The following is a 20,175-nucleotide window of genomic DNA, read 5'->3' as shown; positions in this document are numbered from 1 at the left end:
ACCCAGCTGAAGGCCTGGCACAGTACTTGCGACAAAAGAAAATCACAATCCCAAAACCGGCCGTCGTGGCCGAGCGGTTCTAGGCGCTTCAGTCCGGAACCGCGCGACTGCCACGGTCGCAATTTCGAATCCGGCCTCGAGCATGGATGTGTGCGATGTACTTAGGTTAATTAGGTTTAAGTAGTTCTAAGTTCTAGGGGACTGATGACCTCCGACATTAAGTCCCATAGTGCTCAGAGCCATTTGAACCGTTTTGAACAATCCCAAATAACTGAAAAATGGTGCTCAGAAGTGTTCCAAGGGTCGGCCAGGGGAGTAAGCTCTAACAACAGTTTAGGTGAGACAGGCAGCCAAGCGTAACACTAAATAATCGGGTGGCAGCACGACCTAGGGACGGCTGTAGAACCAACCAACAACCTGATCAATTCCCTTCCACCCAACCAACAGCACGACAACCAACCGACCGACTGCCTACTCCAGTACGCAGACAGCGTTCATAACTGCTCAGTGGAAATCACAGAAGCTACACACAGTTCCACGTAAACACTTGCACCAAGAACTCCGTCAATCCTAAAGCCAATCACCGCGGAACAACAAGGAGAAATGACAAGTCACACACACACAGAGAGTTTCCATAAGCAGTCGGGAACCAAAGACACGTCGTTCCCACTCAAGTTGAGTGTCGGTAACGGTCGGGCAAGTCTTGACTGTCCGGAGCTCACTGCAGTTCCATCCCGACTGAACTCGATGTCCGTTCGGAACTCGGAGACACGGCGACTCGGGCACACTGGCTCGGACCCAACCATGCAGAGGGTACACCGGCCCGTTGGCCAGCCGACATCTCTGTACAGGGAAGGAACCGACCAAAGTCCCGCAAGATGATCGATTGAAGGGGCACAGAAGCGATCGGAAGACCAAATACTCGTCGCCCGATGAGACGACCAACCGAAAGACCAACCAACGGTCGTCGCTACTCAAGTCTCCTTCCGTCGGACAGTACATGTGTGTCGCCGGCGGTCGGCGAGTACTGGCTGTCCGCACCTCACTGGCGCTCCGTCCCCCTACTGCACTCCCGACAGACGACGACCCGGAAGTATTCTTTAGAGTTCGCTGGCTCTGGGAGGAAGAGATTACATCGAACAAGCAGGGTCAAGTAAGCAGTGTGCTGAATACCGCCCACTCCATTAAACTGATGGAGTGATTTCCAAAGAGAGCCTTAACATTGAATGTGTCTTAGTAGAAGAGGATATTTTAGAATCGAATCATTAATTTTAATGGGCTTGGCCTACTCCCTTCCATGTGGAGCAGATGACTGCATTATAGGCAACACACATTGCGTACACACGCTGCAGAATGCCTTTGCCTTGTTGTTTATCAGGGGCATAATAAAGACAAAACGACCCCTAACGTCGCAAGAAAGAATCAGCGAATAGTCTATCAAAAGTTGTTGCAATGATTTAAGAGTGATCTGCCAGTAAAAACGACATATGATTTTTAAAAAGATCTCTTCGCAGATGACACAAATGACATGAAATGTAATGCAAATGATCGAGCTAATAGGGTAATCAGAAACAACAGTACGTGATCTCAGAAAGCAGGTTATATGATAGATGATTCAAAAAATTTCTATTTGCAGATGACAATGTGTAATTTTGAAAGATGCGGGAGGTGTAAAGGGATAATAAGTATAATGCATAACATAAGAAGCGTGGCGCACTGTCTTACGTTGCAATGTGCATGTAGCTGCAGCATTTCTGTGTAAGTGCGACATGGTAGGGCTCGGCAGTGAGAGTGTCATCTGCCTGCCACACCTATACGCTCAACACACAAACGATATATAGGTTGGTATAACCCAATATTGCCTTAACCCAGAAAATTTTTAATCATGCTAAATGAAAAGCCTCTGTGGTTCAAAAACTAATATATATATGGGAGTAATTGTCATCAATGTTTTACGTAAAATTAATTCAGTTTCCTACCACAGTTTTATTTTTCCTTGTTGGGAACCTGATTCACAAAGGAAAGATGTCACAGCAAGAGTTCAGTTCGGTTATTGAGAATAAATTTGTCATATTTCTTAATTGTGGGTCACCTGACCTAATTTTTTGTAGAACTGAAGAAAATGAGGGAAGCAAGTCCATCCTTTTAAATGCTGGATTTGCTTTCTCTAAACTGTTTCACTAGTAACAGGAATATTTTCTCGAAATGGATATGTGAACATTTTCTCATTCGATGATCTGACAAGAAACAAATGGCCTCTTCAAGAATCTAACAAATCAATTTCCAAAATGGCATGCACTTTTATGTGCCCAAAAGTACAAGAAACGGGTCTTTTGAACGAAGATTATTTGGGACAGATGATTCAGCTAACAGGTGGTGGATACCTCTCATTGAACAGAAGATTCCTTTGGAACCACAACTGCCTCCCAAAATATGTGCAATTCGCAAACGCAAGTTAAAAACTGGATCCAAAATCCAAATAAGAAAAAACACTGGCAAACAACACGAATTCGGGAAGTGGTCTCGCAAATTGCGAGCTGCTTAGAGCGAAAGCAATCCTAGCGCTAATAAGGCAACACTTACTGTATCGATTCAGCGAAAACTGGGCCAGGCTGCGAGCAGGTGACTCTCTCTCTTGATGTGACCTCTCGCCCACACGCCTCGCACCGATCTCATAGCTACTTAACGTTCCTCTTCGCTTCCAGAAAACTACAGCTTGGAGAATAGGCCGGCCGGTGTGGCCGAGCGGTTCTAGGCGCTTCAGTCTGGACCCGCGCGACCGCTACGGTCGCAGGTTCGAATTTTGCCTCGGATATGGATGTGTGTGATGTCCTTAGGTCAGTTAGGTTTAAGTAGTTCTAAGTTCTAGGGGACTGATGACCTCAGATATTAAGTCCCATAATGCTCATAGCCATTTGAACCATTTGGGGGAGAGGATATACAACTTTCACCACAGTGACTACCAAGAATTCTTCATGCTGAAACGCAGGGGTAACCCCCCAAAACTTCTCCAGTAACGCTCCTGGGATGCCCATTAACTGCCCAGAGTTTGGTACACTGTATATGCAGTGTCGCCAGTCATTCATCCAGACATTCTCACTATGGTACCTATGCTAACCACCCTTACGAGTTTTCAGTGTTAATAAACTTTACCAACAGCCGTAAACTTTAAGATTGGCTGACATCACCCAGACAGTTAAGATTCACGAATTTTCCCACACTGAACACGGCGCAATCTTGTTGTCGCATGGTTGCAACTGCCGACAGGAAATGTAAATTCATCACTCCAGAAATGATCAGGTGACTTGTGGCCGCTCTGCTGCCTTCAGGCCATGCCACATCGTAAACACCAAAAATCGGTCAGCGTGTGGTCACAATATTTCTGCGAGCCAGCAGCCCCACAGCGGAGAGCTTGAGCCATCCCACATTCATAGCGTTGCGACCACCCTGGTTCACGACTGTACCTTACCAGGCCTGCTTCAGCGAAGGTAAATACGTGGATCTTACACTAGAGGCCACTAGCGACGTATTTCCCTCCGGCTCAGTTAAGAACGTTATGCTCCCAGATTTAGTTATTATCACAAAGTGACACGTGTGACGGTACTGTCACATCACCCAATCACCTCCTGTTTTTGAAAGAATAAAAGACCCTTCTTGGCGATCCTAGATCGTCACTATAGCTCGACAAGAGAGATGAATTCCATTCCATATTAAGCACCGTTATCAAGAAGTCCCGAAACTCCCAGCAATCTTCCAGCTGTTGAGACGAGAAAATGTAAGCATATAAATCTTGGGAAACTTAGTCTCAGAATAGATGACATCTTAATACAGTAGCATCCTCAGACGGAAGTTTACATGCTGGGGTTGTAATGATATGTAAAAAAAAAGTTGATAAAATTATCCAAAATGTTCTTTCAAAATGATTTCAACATATGGACATTTACGAAAAATGAAATAATGTTGCTTATACATATAGCTGTAGTAGTTGCCTCATTCAGCCAGACAAATGCATAAAATGAAAAATTTGTGCCAACCTTGGCGGCCGGTGTGGCCGTGCGGTTCTAGGCGCGTCAGTCTGGAACCGCGAGACCGCTACGGTCGCAGGTTCGAATCCTGCCTTGGGCATGGATGTGTGTGATGTCCTTAGGTTAGTTAGGTTTAAGTAGTTCTAAGTTCTAGGGGACTGATGACCACAGCAGTTAAGTCCAATAGTGCTCAGAGCCATTTGAACCATTTTTTTGTGCCAACCTTATTATTCTCAAGTGTCAGTGTGTAGTTTTGTGGCCTGTCCAGTGCTTCACAAACAAATTACGTCTAAACACACAACTCGTACTCTCATTCTAAATCAGTCTTAGTAATAGGCAAATATGAGTTGGAATTTCTACGTGTTTGGTTCCGCAAAGCCCTATAAATATATAGGCCCTATGCTGCATTTACGATACAATTCGTTAGGGTGTCAGAGAGAGGCTATATATACAGTATCACAACATAAATACTTTGTCTAGCTCGCTCAGAAAATGCAGAGAGTTTAAGAAACTGACGGAACGATACTCGACATTTTATTACATCTCGCACATGAAGTTTCCGAAGAAATCTGCATATGATATCTCCCAGTAAAGAATGCCGATAGTACTCGATGCATTCCGCTTCGTTACATTATCTACAACAGTCGAAAACATGAATTAGCTTTCCGACAATGAAAGGATCTTCACCAAATGGGTGTAAGAATTAAAACAAGAAGTCGTGAGAGGCACAAAAAACTACATACTAAAGTAAACACTTATTTCTGTGATTGGACATACCGGCTCTTCGGCGTTTCCCATCTCGGTCAACAAATCATTATCTGACTTGAGTCGTATTTCAGTATGTTTGGAACGTAAACCCGGCCCTCGTCTACGTTCGTTACTGCTCGGCTATTAGATCAGGATTGCAGGCTGCGGCCTAGAGCACGATCCGGTAATTCTGTCATTCCAACATCTCCGTTTCCTCGCTCCATTCCGTGAGTTCAGATGCGTTTCTTCCTCAAACTGCTGCGGCTTTTTGCCACGCCACTTCGGCTTTGAAGCATCTACTCCAATCGTTTCCATGTAAGTGCGAGTCTTACGCAACACCCTCTATCTTTTCCTCATGACTGAAACCACCCAGGTCAAACAGAATTAATCGGGAAGCCTCAACGTCTTCCTTTCGCACACCTACGAGCGTCGTTTTTGTCCTGTTGGCACCGAGTACTATAATAATAAAGGGATCTCCTCACCACTGCTATGCGATTGATCCAGATGTCGATCCTTTCTAAGTACTTTTTTGAAGTATGCATCGTACGACTGGAAACGCTTCGCTGCTAGGAGCGAAGGTTTTAATGATGCTCAAGTGTACTCCGTTCTGTTGTGCCGCTGACCCATACTACTTTAGTGTTTCGGACTTAAAGCTCACGCTAGTTGTGCTGTTTCGTATTACGGCAACACTCCAGCAACAACTTCGTCACTCAAGAGGCTACTAATAAATTTTAGTTGTACTCGGATATACCAGTAGCTTGTTAGGCAATTTAAAAACTGGAGCATCCAAGTTTCGAAAGGTAGGTCTCTGCCTACAAAACTTTACGTAACGAGACGGAGTGTCCCTTCTTTTCAAGCAACATCTCGTATCTAGACACGGACCCCGATGCCGTGCTCGTTTCTCTAATACAGCCTGTCTCCGTACCGAATAGTGCCATGTTATTAGACTGTAAAACCTCGTACGCAGTATTCACATCGTCAAATACTTTTAAAAGCAACTCTGTCACTTGCGATCGCTCAGTCCCTCTCTAGAGATTTTCAAAATCGCGTTTCATTGAAAGTGCCTCCTCATTTTCAAGCAATCGCACCGACTCTGTCACTTTCGAAACTGGACGTTCCTCAAGACTTTGCATGTTCTTCATTCATGCCATCAGTTTTTTGCACCTCCTTTGTCTCATCCAGGAGTAGCCTATCTTGAACAATCTTGTGACAACATTCGCTTCTCCTTCCTAACTCTAAAATATTATCCCACAACCGCTTTCTTTCTTTCTTCACTTCTTTGCTTAATCGTTTGATCTGATTCAGCTTTTTCATCACTTTCCATGTCTGTAGCTCTCTACGCCACTGCTCTCTCTCTCTCTCTCTCTCTCTCTCTCTCTCTCTCTCTCTGTCCTCTCTCTCTCAGATTTTCAAAATCGCGTTTCATTGAAAGTGCCTCCTCATTTTCAAGCAATCGCACCGACTCTGTCACTTTCGAAACTGGACTTTGCAAGTTCTTCATTCATGCCATCAGTTTTTTGCACCTCCTTTGTCTCATCCAGGAGTAGCCTATCTTGAACAATCTTGTGACAACATTCGCTTGCCGGCCGCGGTGGTCTCGCGGTTCTAGGCGCGCAGTCCGGAACCGTGCGACTGCTACGGTCGCAGGTTCGAATCCTGCCTCGGGCATGGATGTGTGTGATGTCCTTAGGTTAGTTAGGTTTAAGTAGTTCTAAGTTCTAGGGGACTGATGACCACAGCTGTTAAGTCCCATAGTTCTCAGAGCCATTTTTGAACATTCGCTTCTCCTTCCTAACTCTAAAATATTATCCCACAACCGCTTTCTTTCTTTCTTCACTTCTTTGCTTAATCGTTTGATCTGAGTCAGCATTTTCATCACTTTCCATCTCTGTAGCTCTCTACGCCACTGCTCTCTCTCTCTCTCTCTCTCTCTCTCTCTCTCTCTCTCTCTCTCTCTCTCTGTCCTCTCTCTCTCAGATTTTCAAAATCGCGTTTCATTGAAAGTGCCTCCTCATTTTCAAGCAATCGCACCGACTCTGTCACTTTCGAAACTGGACTTTGCAAGTTCTTCATTCATGCCATCAGTTTTTTGCACCTCCTTTGTCTCATCCAGGAGTAGCCTATCTTGAACAATCTTGTGACAACATTCGCTTGCCGGCCGCGGTGGTCTCGCGGTTCTAGGCGCGCAGTCCGGAACCGTGCGACTGCTACGGTCGCAGGTTCGAATCCTGCCTCGGGCATGGATGTGTGTGATGTCCTTAGGTTAGTTAGGTTTAAGTAGTTCTAAGTTCTAGGGGACTGATGACCACAGCTGTTAAGTCCCATAGTTCTCAGAGCCATTTTTGAACATTCGCTTCTCCTTCCTAACTCTAAAATATTATCCCACAACCGCTTTCTTTCTTTCTTCACTTCTTTGCTTAATCGTTTGATCTGAGTCAGCATTTTCATCACTTTCCATCTCTGTAGCTCTCTACGCCACTGCTCTCTCTCTCTCTCTCTCTCTCTCTCTCTCTCTCTCTCTCTCTCTATCCTCTCTCTCTCAGATTTTCAAAATCGCGTTTCATTGAAAGTGCCTCCTCATTTTCAAGAAATCAGCCAATATCTGTGTGTTGTGAGAGTACGGTCACATACGTCGCTTTGGGGTAATAACTAAAATTGACAGCATAATATTACTAACTGAGCTTGAGGAAAATGCATTGTTGTGGCTTCTGGAGTAGGATTCCTCAATTTACTTTCCTTGATGCAGGCCCTAAGGGGTACAGTGACTGCCCAGGGTGGTCGCACCGCTATGAATATGGGATGGCCCACGCTCTCCCCTGTTGGGCTGCTAGGTCGCAGAATGTTGTGGCCACACGCTCAACAATTTCGGAAGTACGTAAGGCAGCACGGTGTTGGTACATAGCAGGACGAACAGAGGCCCCTGAGCATTTCTGATGTTACGAACCTGCATTTCCCGTTTGTTGGTGGTTCCAATTATGCGACACCAATTTTGTGTCATGTTCAGTGTGGGAAACTTCCTGAATCTAACTGTTTCGAGAATATCAATCAGGCACTGTTGAATAAATGTGTGAATCAATGAGTGGTGACACAGTATATACAGTATACCAATCTCCGGGCGATTAATGGGCTTACTGTAAGCGACAGTGGAGAAATGGTTCAAATGGCTCTGAGCACTATGGGACTTGACATCTGTGGTCATCAGTCCCCTAGAACTTAGAACTACTTAAACCTAACTAACCTAAGGACATTACACACATCCATGCCCGAGGCAGGATTCGAACCTGCGACCGTAGCAGTCGCGCGGTTCCGGACTAAACGCCTAGAACCGCGAGACCTCCGCGGCCGGCGACAGTGGAGAAGTTATGGCAAACTTCCCCCTGCGTTTTTGCGTGTTGAGAGGAATTATCGGTCGTCACTGTGGCGAAAGTTGTAAATCGTCCCCTCCAAGCCATAGTTTTCTGAGAGCAGAGAGGTACGTTAATCAGTCGTTTAGTCGGTGCGAGGGAGCGTGCTCGAGAGATCACATCGAAAGAGGAAGGCACCTGGTTGCTGTCTGCTGCAGTTTTCGCTGGATCGATCGATTAAGTGTCGCCTTTCTAGCGTGTAGCACTGTTTTGGCTCTAAGCATTTCACAACTTCCACAACTTCTGTTGCTTTCCAGTTTCTTTACTTATTTGGATGTTCGATCGAGTTTTTAACTTGCGTTTGCGATCCACACAAATTTCGGAAAGCCTATAACGACTCCATAGCCATCTTCTTTTCACTTAGAGGTATCCACCAGTTGTTAGCAGAATAATCTGTCAAAAGTGATGTTCACTCAAACGATCGTTTCTTGTACTTTTGGGCTCATAAACGTGCAGTCCACTGTAAAAATGGATTTATTAGATTCTTGGAGAGACTATTTGCCTCTTATCCGAGCATTAAATAACTAACTGTTCATAGATTCATTTCAAGAAAACATTTTAGTTGTGAATAATTTATCGGAAACAAATCCATCATTTAAAAGAATCGATTTGTTACCCATCATTTCCTTAGTCGTACAACATATTAGGTCAGGAGACCCACAATTAAGAAACATGACCGATTTATTGTCCGTAACTGAATTGAACTCTGACAGATTTCCAATGTGAATCAGGCACCCCAACACGGACGAATAAAGCTGTGGTAAGAAATCTAATTAATTTCACATAAAACGATTGATGAAAATTGCTGTCATTTATATTCAGCAGTATTTGACCACAGAGGATTTTTCGTTTCTGGGATTAACAATTTGCTGGGTTAAGGCAATATAAGGCTCATATGAGTCGGTATATTTTTGTGTGTGTTGGGAACCTAAGTCTGGCAGGAAGAAATGACTCTACTCTGCCGATCCCCAGGACGTCGCGCTCACACAGCAACGATCCAACGAGATGCACGTTCCATGTCGACCCTAATCCTGGATTCCTACGTCTGGAATGCAATTAGAAGCAGCTCGGTGAGGTGCAATTTAGTGTGCATATTATTAGGTTGCAGTTTCCGGAGCTTCATATCTTCCTTCACAAACCACGGGGCAAAATCGAATATTCTAGTGATCATTTTGCGCTCACCTGTACGCTCTTTTGCATTCTTTTTCAGCAGCGGAATCTTTACTAGCGGTAAATCAATATGTTTTATTTGTATTTTCGGGGTTTCTGTTTTCTCTTTTATTTTGCGTGTGAAGACAGAGAAAAGTGAGTGTGAAGATATTTTATGTTTATAGGTAGTATACTAGCTTATTATATATTTTTGTGGTGTTTGTTCGTAGAATAATAAATGAGATTTGCGTTCGTCCAGAGTTTGGAAAGGGCAGATGCGCTAGTTCCAGAGAGAGTAGAAATAGTAACACGACGAAAGTCCGGTAGGGAGGAGAAAATTAATGTTGAGTTTACTGAGAGGGAGGCACTGGAAAGAGCTACCATGCCTGAAAGCTAGGGATGCGATCAGATTTATGAGCAGAGTGGAAATAGTCTAATAGCGAAACGAACTGCTGCTGTTGCTCCTGATACTAGAACATCTGGAATCGGAGAATGTCAAGTGGGTTGGTTATCTACAAGCACATAGCAGTTTGGCACGGGTTCTGTCTGTAACAGAACATTTTTAAAATTTCCATTAAAGATGATCGACGCCACCGAGGGTTTTTAATGCTGGGTATTGCGATTCTGTCCTCCATCACAGAGATGTCAAAAGAAGGGACGAATTGTGGGTAAGAGGAAGATTAGATTAGATTAGATTTAGATTAGATTAGATTAGATTAGATTAGATTAATACTAGTTCCATGGATCATGAATACGATATTTCGTAATGATGTGGAACGAGTCGAATTTTCCAACAACATACTTAAGTTAATATAACAACTTCATTTTTTTGTGTTTTTTTGTTTTTCTTTATTTTTTATTTTATTTTTTTTTATTTTTTTTAATATTTTTTTTCTTAATTTATATCTAAAAATTCCTCTATGGAGTAGAAGGAGTTGTCATTCAGAAATTCTTTTAATTTCTTCTTAAATACTTGTTGGTTATCTGTCAGACTTTTGATACTATTTGGTAAGTGACCAAAGACTTTAGTGCCAGTATAATTCACCCCTTTCTGTGCCAAAGTTAGATTTAATCTTGAATAGTGAAGATCGTCCTTTCTCCTAGTATTGTAGTTATGCACACTGCTATTACTTTTGAATTGGGTTTGGTTGTTAATAACAAATTTCATAAGAGAGTATATATATTGAGAAGCTACTGTGAATATCCCTAGATCCTTAAATAAATGTCTGCAGGATGATCTTGGGTGGACTCCAGCTATTATTCTGATTACACGCTTTTGTGCAATAAATACTTTATTCCTCAGTGATGAATTACCCCAAAATATGATGCCATATGAAAGCAATGAGTGAAAATAGGCGTAGTAAGCTAATTTACTAAGATGTTTATCACCAAAATTTGCAATGACCCTTATTGCATAAGTAGCTGAACTCAAACGTTTCAGCAGATCATTAATGTGTTTCTTCCAATTTAATCTCTCATCAATGGACATACCTAAAAATTTGGAATATTCTACCTTAGCTATATGCTTCTGATTAAGGTCTATATTTATTAATGGCGTCATACCATTCACTGTACGGAACTGTATGTACTGTGTCTTATCAAAATTCAGTGAGAGTCCGTTTACAAGGAACCACTTAGTAATTTTCTGAAAGACAGTATTGACAATTTCATCAGTTAATTCTTGTTTCTCAGGTGTGATTACTATACTTGTATCATAAGCGAAGAGAACTAACTTTGCCTCTTCATGAATATAGAATGGCAAGTCATTAATATATAATAAGAACAACAAAGGACCCAAGACTGACCCTTGTGGAACCCCATTCTTGATAGTTCCCCAGTTTGAGGAATGTGCTGATCTTTGCATGTTACGAGAACTACTTATTTCAACTTTCTGCACTCTTCCAGTTAGGTACGAATTAAACAATTTGTGCACTGTCCCACTCATGCCACAGTACTTGAGCTTCTCTAGCAGAATTTCATGATTTACACAATCAAAAGCCTTTGAGAGATCACAAAAAATCCCAATGGGTGGTGTTCGGTTATTCAGATCATTCAAAATTTGACTGGTGAAAGCATATATGGCATTTTCTGTTGAAAAACCTTTCTGGAAACCAAACTGACATTTTGTTAGTACTTCATTTTTACAGATATGTGAAGCTACTCTTGAATACATTACTTTCTCAAAAATTTTGGATAAAGCTGTTAGAAGGGAGATTGGACGGTAATTGTTGACATCAGATCTATCCCCCTTTTTATGCAAAGGTATAACAATAGCATATTTCAGTCTATCAGGGAAAATGCCCTGTTCCAGAGAGCTATTACACAGGTGGCTGAGAATCTTACTTATCTGTTGAGAACAAGCTTTTAGTATTTTGCTGGAAATGCCATCAATTCCATGTGAGTTTTTGCTTTTAAGCAAGTTTATTATTTTCCTAATTTCAGAGGGAGAAGTGGGTGAGATTTCAATCGTATCAAATTGCATAGGTATGGCCTCTTCCATTAACAGCCTAGCATCTTCTAATGAACACCTGGATCCTACTATATCCACAACATTTAGAAAATGATTATTAAAAATATTTTCAACTTCTGACTTTTTGTTCGTAAAGTTTTCATTCAATTTGATGGTAATACTGTCTTCCTCTGCTCTTGGTTGACCTGTTTCTCTTTTAATAATATTCCAAATTGTTTTAATTTTATTATCAGAGTTGCTGATTTCAGACATGATACACGTACTCCTGGATTTTTTAATAACTTTTCTTAATATAACACAGTAGTTTTTATAATTTTTGATAGTTTCTGGGTCACTACTCTTTCTTGCTGTCAGATACATTTCCCTTTTCCGGTTACAAGATATTTTTATACCCTTAGTAAGCCATGGTTTGTTGCAAGGTTTCTTACGAGTATATTTAACTATTTTCTTGGGGAAGCAATTTTCAAATGCATTTACAAAAATGTCATGAAATAAATTATATTTTAAATTGGCATCAGGTTGACGGTACACCTCATCCCAGTCTAACTGCTGTAGGCTTTCCCTGAAATTTGCAATTGTTAAATTGTTGACTGAACGTACTACTTTGGAGGACTGTTTAGTATTGCTGAATGGAGCTATGTCATATATTGTGACGACTATCACATCGTGTGGCACGACCACAGTGGCATTGGGCAGAATTGTGGTGAATGTTAGTGCCAATGTGACACCATTAAACCGCCTTACACTCCAAATGAACTTATGAGTTGTGATATTTTTTTCTCAAGTGTCGACTCCTTGCTGTTTGAAGCGCCGTCGAGCCCTAGGATGACGTCGCAGGGTGCCACTCTTTTGCACCGCTACAGAGGAATGGAGTATACGCAACTTAAATCCAAATTACGCCGACAGATGTGCATATGTTGAGAACGGTTACGTAATAGAGATTTTTTCACGTAAGAAGAGACTTACCTCGAAATTGTTAAAGAACAACGTCTTGGTGAAGTTTACTCTCGTGAGTTCAGTTAGGATTGAACTCACTGACATACGCTAACTAAAGTAACATCGTTGGATTGTGCTAAATTTTGTCTTATACAGGGTGTTACAAAAAGGTACGGCCAAACTTTCAGGAAAAATTCCTCACACACAAAGAAAGAAAGTATGTTATGTGGACATGTGTCCGGAAACGCTTACTTTCCATGTTAGAGCTCATTTTATTGCTTCTCTTCAAATCACATTAATCATGGAATGGAAACACACAGCAACAGAACGTACCAGCGTTACTTCAAACACTTTGTTACAGGAAATGTTCAAAATGTCCTCCGTTAGCGAGAATACATGAATCCACCCTCCGTCGCATGGAATCCCTGATGCGCTGATGCAGCCCTGGAGAATGGCGTATTGTATCACAGGCGTCCACAATACGAGCACGAAGAGTCTTTACATTTGGTACCGGGGTTGCGTAGACAAGAGCTTTCAAATGCCCCCATAAAGGAAAGTCAAGAGGGTTGAGGTCAGGAGAGCGTGGAGGCCATGGAGTTGGTCCGCCTCTACCAATCCATCGGTCACCGAATCTGTTGTTGAGAAGCGTACGAACACTTCGACTGAAATGTGCAGGAGCTCCATCGTGCAAGAACCACATGTTGTGTCGTACTTGTAAAGGCACATGTTCTAGCAGCACAGGTAGAGTGTCCCGTATGAAATCATGGCGGTGAAGCGAGGAAGTACAGTACATACTGATGAAACTAAAATGAGCTTTAACACGGAAATTAAGCGTTTCCGGACACATGTCCACGTAACATATTTTCTTTATTTGTGTGTGAGGAATGTTTCCTGAAAGTTTGCCCGTACCTTTTTGTAACACCCTGTTGTTGTTGTTGTTGTGGTCTTCAGTCCTGAGACTGGTTTGATGCAGCTCTCCATGCTACTCTATCCTGTGCAAGCTTTTTCATCTCCCAGTACCTACTGCAACCTACATCCTTCTGAATCTGCTTAGTGTATTCATCTCTTGGTCTCCCTCTACGATTTTTACCGTCCACGCTGCCCTCCAATACTAGATTGGTGATCCCTTGATGCCTCAGAACATGTCCTACCAACCGATCCCTTCTTCTGGTCAAGTTGTGCCACAAACTTCTCTTCTCCCCAATCCTATTCAATACATCCTCATTAGTTATGTGATCTACCCATCTAATCTTCAGCATTCTTCTGTAGCACCACATTTCGAAAGCTTCTATTCTCTTCTTGTCCAAACTATTTATCGTCCACGTTTCACTTCCATACATGGCTACACTCCATACGAATACTTTCAGAAATGACTTCCTGACACTTAAATCAATACTGGATGTTAAAAAATTTCTCTTCTTCAGAAACGCCTTCCTTGCCATTGCCAGCCTACATTTTATATCCTCTCTACTTCGACCATCATCAGTTATTTTGCTCCCCAAATAGCAAAACTCCTTTACTACTTTAAGTGCCTCATTTCCTAATCTAATTCCCTCAGCATCACCCGACTTAATTAAACTACATTCCATTATCCTTGTTTTGCTTTTGTTGATGTTCATCTTATATCCTCCTTTCAAGACACTGTCCATTCCATTCAACTGCTCTTCCAAGTCCTTTGCTGTCTCTGACAGAATTACAATATCATCAGCGAACCTCAAAGTTTTTATTTCTTCTCCATGAATTTTAATACCTAATCCGAATTTTTCTTTTGTTTCCTTTACTGCTTGTTCAATATACAGATTGAACAACATCGGGGAGAGGCTACAACCCTGTCTTACTCCCTTCCCAACCACTGCTTCCCTTTCATGTCCCTCGACTCTTATAACTGCCATCTGGTTTCTGTACAAATTGTAAATAGCCTTTCGCTCCCTGTATTTTACCCCTGCCACCTTTAGAATTTGAAAGAGAGTATTCCAGTCAACACTGTCAAAAGCTTTCTCTAAGTCTACAAATGCTAGAAACGTAGGTTTGCCTTTCCTTAATCTTTCTTCTAAGATAAGTCGTAAGGTCAGTATTGCCTCACGTGTTCCAGTGTTTCTACGGAATCCAAACTGATCTTCCCCGAGGTTGGCTTCTACTAGTTTTTCCATTCGTCTGTAAAGAATTCGTGTTAGTATTTTGCAGCTGTGACTTATTAAGCTGATAGTTCGGTAATTTTCACATCTGTCAACACCTGCATTCTTTGGGATTGGAATTATTATATTCTTCTTGAAGTCTGAGGGTATTTCGCCTGTTTCATACATCTTGCTCACCAGATGGTAGAGTTTTGTCAGGACTGGCTCTCCCACGGCCGTCAGTAGTTCCAATGGAATATTGTCTACTCCGGGGGCCTTGTTTCGACTCAGGTCTTTCAGTGCTCTGTCAAACTCTTCACGCAGTATATCTCCCATTTCATCTTCATCTACATCCTCTTCCATTTCCATTATACTGTCCTCAAGTACATCGCCCTTGTATAGACCCTCTATATACTCCTTCCACCTTTCTGCTTTCCCTTCTTTGCTTAGAACTGGGTTTCCATCTGAGCTCTTGATATTCATACAAGTCGTTCTCTTATCTCCAAAGGTCTCTTTAATTTTCCTGTAGGCGGTATCTATCTTACCCCTAGTGAGATAGGCCTCTACATCCTTACATTTATCCTCTAGCCATCCCTGCTTAGCCATTTTGCACTTCCTGTCGATCTCATTTTTGAGACGTTTGTATTCCTTTTTGCCTGTTTCACTTACTGCATTTTTATATTTTCTCCTTTCATCAATTAAATTCAATATTTCTTCTGTTAGCCCTCGTCTTTTTACCTACTTGATCCTCTGCTGCCTTCACTACTTCATCCCTCAAAGCTACCCATTCTTCTTCTACTGTATTTCTTTCCCCCATTCCTGTCAATTGCTCCCTTATGCTCTCCCTGAATCTCTGTACAACCTCTGGTTCTTTTAGTTTATCCAGGTCACATCTCCTTAAATTCCCACCTTTTTGCAGTTTCTTCAGTTTTAATCTACAGGTCATAACCAATAGATTGTGGTCAGAGTCCACATCTGCCCCTGGAAATGTCTTACAATTTAAAAACTGGTTCCTAAATCTGTGTCTTACCATTATATAATCTATCTGAAACCTTATAGTATCTCCAGGGTTCTTCCATGTATACAACCTTCTTTCATGATTCTTAAACCAAGTGTTAGTTATGATTATGTTGTGCTCTGTGCAAAATTCGACCAGGCGGCTTCCTCTTTCATTTCTGTCCCCCAATCCATATTCACCTACTATGTTTCCTTCTCTCCCTTTTCCTACACTCGAATTCCAGTCACCCATCACTATAAAATTTTCGTCTCTCTTCACAATCTGAATAATTTCTTTTATTTCATCATACATTTCTTCAATTTCTTCGTCATCTGCAGAGCTAGTTGGCATATAAACTTGTACTACTGTAGTAGGCGTGGGCTTCGTATCTACACTCCTGGAAATTGAAATAAGAACATCGTGAATTCATTGTCCCAGGAAGGGGAAACTTTGTTGACACATTCCTGGGGTCAGATACATCACATGATCACACTGACAGAACCACAGGCACATAGACGCAGGCAACAGAGCCTGCACAATGTCGGCACTAGTACAGTGTATATCCACCTTTCGCAGCAATGCAGGCTGCTATTCTCCCATGGAGACGATCGTAGAGATGCTGGATGTAGTCCTGTGGAACAGCTTGCCATGCCATTTCCACCTGGCGCCTCAGTTGGACCAGCGTTCGTGCTGGACGTGCAGACCGCGTGAGACGACGCTTCATCCAGTCCCAAACATGCTCAATGGGGGACAGATCCGGAGATCTTGCTGGCCAGGGTAGTTGACTTACACCTTCTAGAGCACGTTGGGTGGCACGGGATACATACGGACGTGCATTGTCCTGTTGGAACAGCAAGTTCCCTTGCCGGTCTAGGAATGGTAGAACGATGGGTTCGATGACGGTTTGGATGTACCCTACACTATTCAGTGTCTCCTCGACGATCACCAGTGGTGTACGGCCAGTGTAGGAGATCGCTCCCCACACCATGATGCCGGGTGTTGGCCCTGTGTGCCTCGGTCGTATGCAGTCCTGATTGTGGCGCTCACCTGCACGGCGGCAAACACGCATACGACCATCATTGGCACCAAGGCAGAAGCGACTCTCATCGCTGAAGACGACACGTCTCCATTCGTCCCTCCATTCACGCCTGTCGCGACACCACTGGAGGCGGGCTGCACGATGTAGGGGCGTGAGCGGAAGACGGCCTAACGGTGTGCGGGACCGTAGCCCAGCTTCATGGAGACGGTTGCGAATGGTCCTCGCCGATACCCCAGGAGCAACAGTGTCCCTAATTTGCTGGGAAGTGGCGGTGCGGTCCCCTACGGCACTGCGTAGGATCCTACGGTCTTGGCGTGCATCCGTGCGTCGCTGCGGTCCGGTCCCAGGTCGACGGGCACGTGCACCTTCCGCCGACCACTGGCGACAACATCGATGTACTGAGACCTCACGCCCCACGTGTTGAGCAATTCGGCGGTACGTCCACCCGGCCTCCTGCATGCCCACTATACGCCCTCGCTCAAAGTCCGTCAACTGCACATACGGTTCACGTCCACGCTGTCGCGGCATGCTACCAGTGTTAAAGACTGCGATGGAGCTCCGTATGCCACGGCAAACTGGGTGACACTGACGGCGGCGGTGCACAAATGCTGCGCAGCTAGCGCCATTCGACGGCCAACACCGCGGTTCCTGGTGTGTCCGCTGTGCCGTGCGTGTGATCATTGCTTGTACAGCCCTCTCGCAGTGTCCGGAGCAAGTATGGTGCGTCTGACACACCGGTGTCAATGTGTTCTTTTTTCCATTTCCAGGAGTGTATCTTGGTCACAATAATGCGTTCACTATGCTGTTTGTAGTAGCTTACCCGCATTCCTATTTTCCTCTTCATTATTAAACGTACTCCTGCATTACCCCTATTTGATTTTGTGTTTATAACCCTGTAGTCACCTGACCAGAAGTCTTGTTCCTCCTGCCACCGAACTTCACTAATTCCCACTATATCTAATTTCAACCTATCCATTTCCCTTTTTAAATTTTCTAACCTACCTGCCCGATTAAGGGATCTGACATTCCACGCTCCGATCCGTAGAACGCCAGTTTTCTTTCTCCTGATAACGACATCCTCTTGAGTAGTCCCCGCCCGGAGATCCGAATGGGGGACTATTTTACCTCCGGAATATTTTACCCAAGAGGACGCCATCATCATGTAATCATACAGTAAAGCTGCATGCCCTCGGGAAAAATTACGGCTGTAGTTTCCCCTTGCTTTCAGCCGTTCGCAGTACCAGCACAGCAAGGCCGTTTTGGTTATTGTTACAAGGCCAGATCAGTCAATCATCCAGACTGTTGCCCTTGCAACTACTGAAAAGGCTGCTGCCCCTCTTCAGGAACCACACGTTTGTCTGGCCTCTCAACAGATACCCCTCCGTTGTGGTTGCACCTGTATATATTGCAAAAGACGGCTAACATATCCCAGTACCTTCACTGCAGTGTTATCAGAATTCAATGTGATATCTATCTGTAAGAGCTGTTTCGTTTTTTTTCTGTTCTATGACATGCAGTTGAAGAGGCAGTTGTAACTTAGAACTATTGATCAACATAAATATATAGCTGTTTTATCCATACTGGATCTTATGAACTCTGCAGCCGTTAATGATAGCGACTGAATGACACAACCAGCCACAAATAATTTTAAAAGTGACTTATTTCAGTGCCATATTTGGTTTTCGGTTACCACAATCATCTTCAGATGCCTAATATTTTCTGTTGCGTTGATGATTTTTTGGGCTACCATGCCAATCTTCAGACAGCTTGAAGAGAACAGATTACATGCCAATAATTACTCTCTTAACAGATGACATAAGTGTTACTGTGAAAGACGTGGAATGTAATGTACATGATTTAAAAAAAATTCTGTTTGTAGATGACACAAGTATTGCTGCGAAAAACGTGGAATGTATGTTCGGGATTATAATGTAGTCGGCGTTATCATTACGTAGATTTCGGAGAACAGAGTACATGATAATGATCAAAAGGATTTTCTTTAAAGGTGAAACAATTGTTATTTTGAAAGACTTGGAATGCCATGTAAATAATCTAGCTAATAGGGTAGTCAGAAACACCAGTACTCTCCTTTCTGAGGACAGATTAACGCTTAACTGCAACAAAACGCAAGGTATACAATTTCCTCATGGTAAATGATAACAGCCAAACAGTTGCAGGATAGCTGGACGGTGTGGCCGTTTGGTTCTAGGCGCTTCAGGCTGGAACCAAGTGACCGCTATGGTCGCAGGTTCGAATCCTGCCTCGGGCATGGGTGTTTGTAATGTCCTTAGGTTACTTAGGTTTAAGTAGTTCTACGTTCTAGGGGAATGATGACCATAGATGTTAAGTCCCAAAGTGCTCAGAGCCATTTGAACCATTTAGTTGCAGGACAAAGATTTATTGAAATTCTTGACCACGCTTTCTGCATATCTAAATATACCTTCATCAGAAGCAAAAATGTACTAAAATCACATCGTGCAGTGAAGATACATAAACCAATTGTGACAAAAGGGTCGTCAGTTTATTTTTGCTCCTAATGAAGGTATATTTAGATATACCGAAACCGTGGACAAGTATTTCAATAAATATTTATCCTGCAACAGTTTGGCTGTTATCATTTACCGTGAACATTTTCTACAGTTGCTGCTTAAGCCACGTTTAAAATTTTGATATTCAGTTCCTGGCACTGAACCCTTCTAAAGCAGAAATTTGATCGTCACCCTGTGGTAAAACAGAGAGCGAAGTCGACCAGTTTCTGGGATTGAGGGTACAGAAAAACCTGCCTTTGGAGCATCACGATCGAGACCTGAACGCTTCTGTCTTAACTATAAGAATGATCTTCATTGAGATACTGAAACGCTGAGACATTTTACACCACCGACCATTAAAATTGCTGCACCAAGAAGAAATGCAGATGATAAACGAGTATTCATTGGACAAATATATTATACGAGAACTGACATGTGATTACATTTTCACACAATTTCGGTGCATAGATCCTGAGAAATTAGTTCCTAGAACAACCACTTCTGGCCGTAATAACGGCCTTGATACGCCTGGGCATTGAGTCAAACAGAGCTTGGATGGCGTGTACAGGTACAACTGCCCATACAGCTTCAACACGATACCACAGTTCATAAAGAGTAGTGACTGGCGTATTGTGACGACTCAGTTGCTCGCCCACCATTGACCAGACGTTTTAAATTGGTGAGAGATCGGGAGAATGAGCTGGCCAGGGCAGCAGTCGAACATTTTCTGTATCCAGAAAGGCCTGTACAGGACCTGCAACATGCG

Source organism: Schistocerca americana, chromosome 3 (genome assembly GCF_021461395.2).
Source record: "Schistocerca americana isolate TAMUIC-IGC-003095 chromosome 3, iqSchAmer2.1, whole genome shotgun sequence".
In the NCBI taxonomy this organism is placed as follows: Eukaryota; Metazoa; Arthropoda; class Insecta; order Orthoptera; family Acrididae; genus Schistocerca; species Schistocerca americana.
The sequence above is the reverse complement of the archived record's forward strand: the minus strand, read 5'-3'. Positions refer to the sequence as shown.